Source organism: Triticum aestivum, chromosome 3A, assembly GCF_018294505.1.
Source record: "Triticum aestivum cultivar Chinese Spring chromosome 3A, IWGSC CS RefSeq v2.1, whole genome shotgun sequence".
Taxonomy (NCBI): domain Eukaryota; kingdom Viridiplantae; phylum Streptophyta; class Magnoliopsida; order Poales; family Poaceae; genus Triticum; species Triticum aestivum.
In genome coordinates, this window is record NC_057800.1 from 703,603,201 (window position 1) to 703,607,066 (window position 3,866).

The following is a 3,866-nucleotide window of genomic DNA, read 5'->3' on the forward strand; positions in this document are numbered from 1 at the left end:
GGCGGTGGAGCGGGGGAGGGTGCAGTGGGTCGTCGTCGGCGGTGGAGCGGGGGAGGGTGTAGTGGGTCGACGGCGGCGGTGGAGCTAGCTGGGGAGGGTGTGGGTGGGATCAAGATCGAGATGGAGGGGGAATCGAGATCGAGATGGAGGGGGATCAAGATCGAGTGTCCTCATGAATATTCAATATTTTATCATATTGAATATGAAAAAATATCATCAAATTTGAAAAAATATTCATGAATTCAAAAAGTGCCCATGAAATTTAAAAATATTCATGATATCAAAAAGTGCCCATGAAATACAACCGAGAAATGAAGACTACGATTTAAATACAGTCGATCTTAGCTAGCTATCTGTTCATAATCTTCTTGCCCTTCTTTTTCGCAAATGGAGTTCTTCTGTGGAACTGACGTCCTTTAGGTAGGGTGGTCCAGCTTCTTCTTGTGGTGTATGCTGCTACTTCATCGTCGTCGTCATGTTCGATCTTCGGGTCGCCGTACTTGTCGAAGTCTTTCTCATTGGCTACTCCATCCATTCCGATGATCTTCCTTTTGCCTCTCCTCACGACAACACGACTGGGCTTTGACGGGTCGGTAATGAAGAAGCATTGGTCCACTTGGGAAGCCGGTACCCATGGCTCATTTTTCGCGTTGACGTTTGCGCCCGCGGTCTTGGATTTGGCTTCGGGTCTAACCATGATGGTGAAATACCGGTCTTCTTTTAGGACGCTCTTGGCCCATCTGACACGGAACATCGGGACCTTCTCTCCAGCGTAGCTCAGCTCCCAGATCTCCTCGATCCTTCCGTAGTATCTGTCCTTGTCGTTACCGGTGTAGGATTCCATCGTTACCCCGGAGTTCTGATAACCATCTCTCTTCATGTCGTTGTCCTCGGTGTAGAATGTGTAGCCGTTGATATCGTACGCCTCATAGGTCATCAGGTTGTGCTCGGCGCCCTGTGACAAGGCGAATATGAGTTGTTCTTCCGCGGAAGAATCCTCATGTAAAGGGTACGACAGAAGCTTCTGCTTGAACCAACGCGTGAAACATGAGTTGTGCTCTTTGATTATATCTCCGTCCATCCTCTGTTGGCCTTGTTCATTGTACGTCTTCTCAATAAAGGTTTTGTGCTCTACCACCCAAGGATCGACCACGTCTATGTGTTGTAGCGCAACTAGGTTTGCTCTTTCAATGTCGGCGAGTCGACCCTTGAAGTCGACATGCATTTCGCGGCGACCCTCACGGTGACCCCATCCAGCGAGCCTGCCGAGGTGCTTGTTGACGGGCAGACCAACGGGGTTCTCGATGCCTAGATAATTCGTGCAGTAGGAGATGCATTCTTCGGTCCGAAAGCCCCTGGCTATACTTCCCTCTGGACTTGACATGTTGCGAATGTATCCTTTGATGACACCATTCATCCTTTCGAATGGCATCATGCTGTGCAGGAACGTCGGCCTGAGTTGGATGATATCCTCCATGATATGGACCAGCAGATGCACCATAACGTCGAAGAATGTGGGCGGGAAGTACATCTCAAGCTCGCATAGTATCACCACGATCTCTTCTTGTAGCCTTCTGAGTTGCCTCACGCCAACCGACTTCTGAGAGATGACGTCGAAAAAGTTGCATAGGCCAAATAGCGTTTCACGGACGTGCGCGTCCATGATCCCACGGATTGCAACTGGAAGTATCTGCGTCATCAGCACATGACAGTCGTGAGACTTCATCCCGCTGAACTTCTGCTTCGCTGGGTCTAGGTATCTACTTATCTTCCCCGCGTAACCGTAAGGAAGTTTTACTCCTACGAGGCAGGTGAAAAACTGCTCGATCTCCTCCTGACTTAGAGTGAAGCACGCGGGAGGGTAGTCATTTCCGGTCTTCTTGGCCTTTTTGCCTTTGTGACGACTTTCTATGTCCTGCTTCGCCTCATCATCATCATCATCATCATCATTAGCGTGAAGATCCTGCCTGATGCCCATTGATTTCAAGTCTGCCCTTGCTTTCGGCCCATATTTGATCCTCTCTGGCATGTTGAGCAGGGTACCAAGCAGACTCTCACACACGTTCTTCGTGATATGCATGGCATCAAGGCTGTGAGGCACATGGTGGATCTTCCAGTATGGCAAGTCCCAGAAAACATACCTCGTTTTCCATACCTTCAGCAGCGGCTTTGGCGCCTTTCACTTCTTTCCCGGCTCTGGCGCCTTTTTCTTCTTTCCCGGCAGTGGGCAATCTTTCCAATTTTTCAACAGCCCGTCTATTTCCTCGCCGCTCCGCGTACGCGGGCGTCTTCGGAGTTCGGTTTCACCATCGAACATATCCTTGCATTTCCTCCACGGGTCATCATCGCGAAGCCACCTACGATGTCCCATGAACATGGTTTTCGAAGACCCGGGATCTCTATCTAGCTGGCGATACATTGTGTCATCCATGCACCTGACGCATCCAGAAAATCCGTGGACCACCTGCCCCGCGAGATATCCATAACCGAGATAGTCATGCACCGTCGTGAGCAGTGCGACTCTCATAGGGAAATATTCTTTCTCTGCGGCGTCCCACATATTGGCTGGCGTTTTCCATAGCGTGTCTAGCTCCTCTTTCAGCAGCCCTAGATACAGATTGATGTCGTTCCCTGGTTGTTTCGGCCCTTCAATTAGCATACTCATGTGAATGTACTTCCTCTTCATGCACAACCAGGGGGGAAGGTTGTACATCCACACAAACACAGGCCAGGTGCTATGTGTGCTTCTCTGGCTGCCAAACGGATTGACTCCATCGGTGCTCGCGCCCAGCATGATGTTCCTTGGATCCTTCCCAAATTCTGGGTGTTCGAAGTTCAACGCTTGCCACTGGCTCCCATCCTTAGGGTGACTTAGAATCTTGTCTTTTTTATTTATCTCCGGATCATTTACGTCATCTTCTCGCTTCTTCTCCTCCCTATCCGCGTGCTAACGTAGGAGCTTTGCTACCTTAGGGTCCGCGAAATACCGCTGCAGACGAGGAGTGATCGGAAAGTACCACACCACTTTTCGAGGAGCTTTCTTCCTCTTCTTGTATCGAGTGACGCCGCACACCGGACATATGGTAGACTCCGCATGCTCGCCCCGATAAATGATGCAATTGTTCATGCACACATGGTATTTCACGTGCAGGAAATCCAGAGGACACACGACTTTCTTCGCCTCCTCGAAACTGGTCGGGCACTTGTTCCCCTTGGGAAGACGTTCGTGCCAGAATGACATGTTCTCGTCGAAGCATGCGTCGGTCATTTTGTGTTTTACCTTCATCTCCAAAGCCATGAGCGTTACTTTCAGGCGGGTATCCTCGGGTCTGCATCCTTCATACAATGGAGTAACCGCGTCTATCTCCAGTTGATCCAGCTTGGCTTTCTCTTGGGCGGCAGCTCTTGCGTTATCCGTCTGCTTGAGAAGCAACTCTTGAATATGAGGGTCCTGCACCCAGCCCATCAATGGTCCATCGTCGTCTGCTCCTCCGGCATCTAGATCTTCATGATCATGCCCTTCGTCTGCTCCGACATCTTCCTCATCATCATGTCCGGCATCTTCCTCATCATCATGTCTGACATCTTCTACATGATGACTGTGTACAACATCGCCGTCGTGATCATGTCCTGGAGATTCTTCGTCTTCTCGCCCGCCCGAGCCATGGTGGTTGTCTTGCTGCCCTTCCTCATTTCTTGCCCGGTCCCCATGGACGACTTCATAGTCATCTTCATCACCTTGCCACCGATAGCCATCCATGAAACCACGCAAGAGCAGGTGGTCCCGCACCTGCCCGGAATCCGGGTCTGCAATAAGGCTCTTCAGCTTGCATCTTCGACACGGACATCTTATCTCCTTCTCGTTC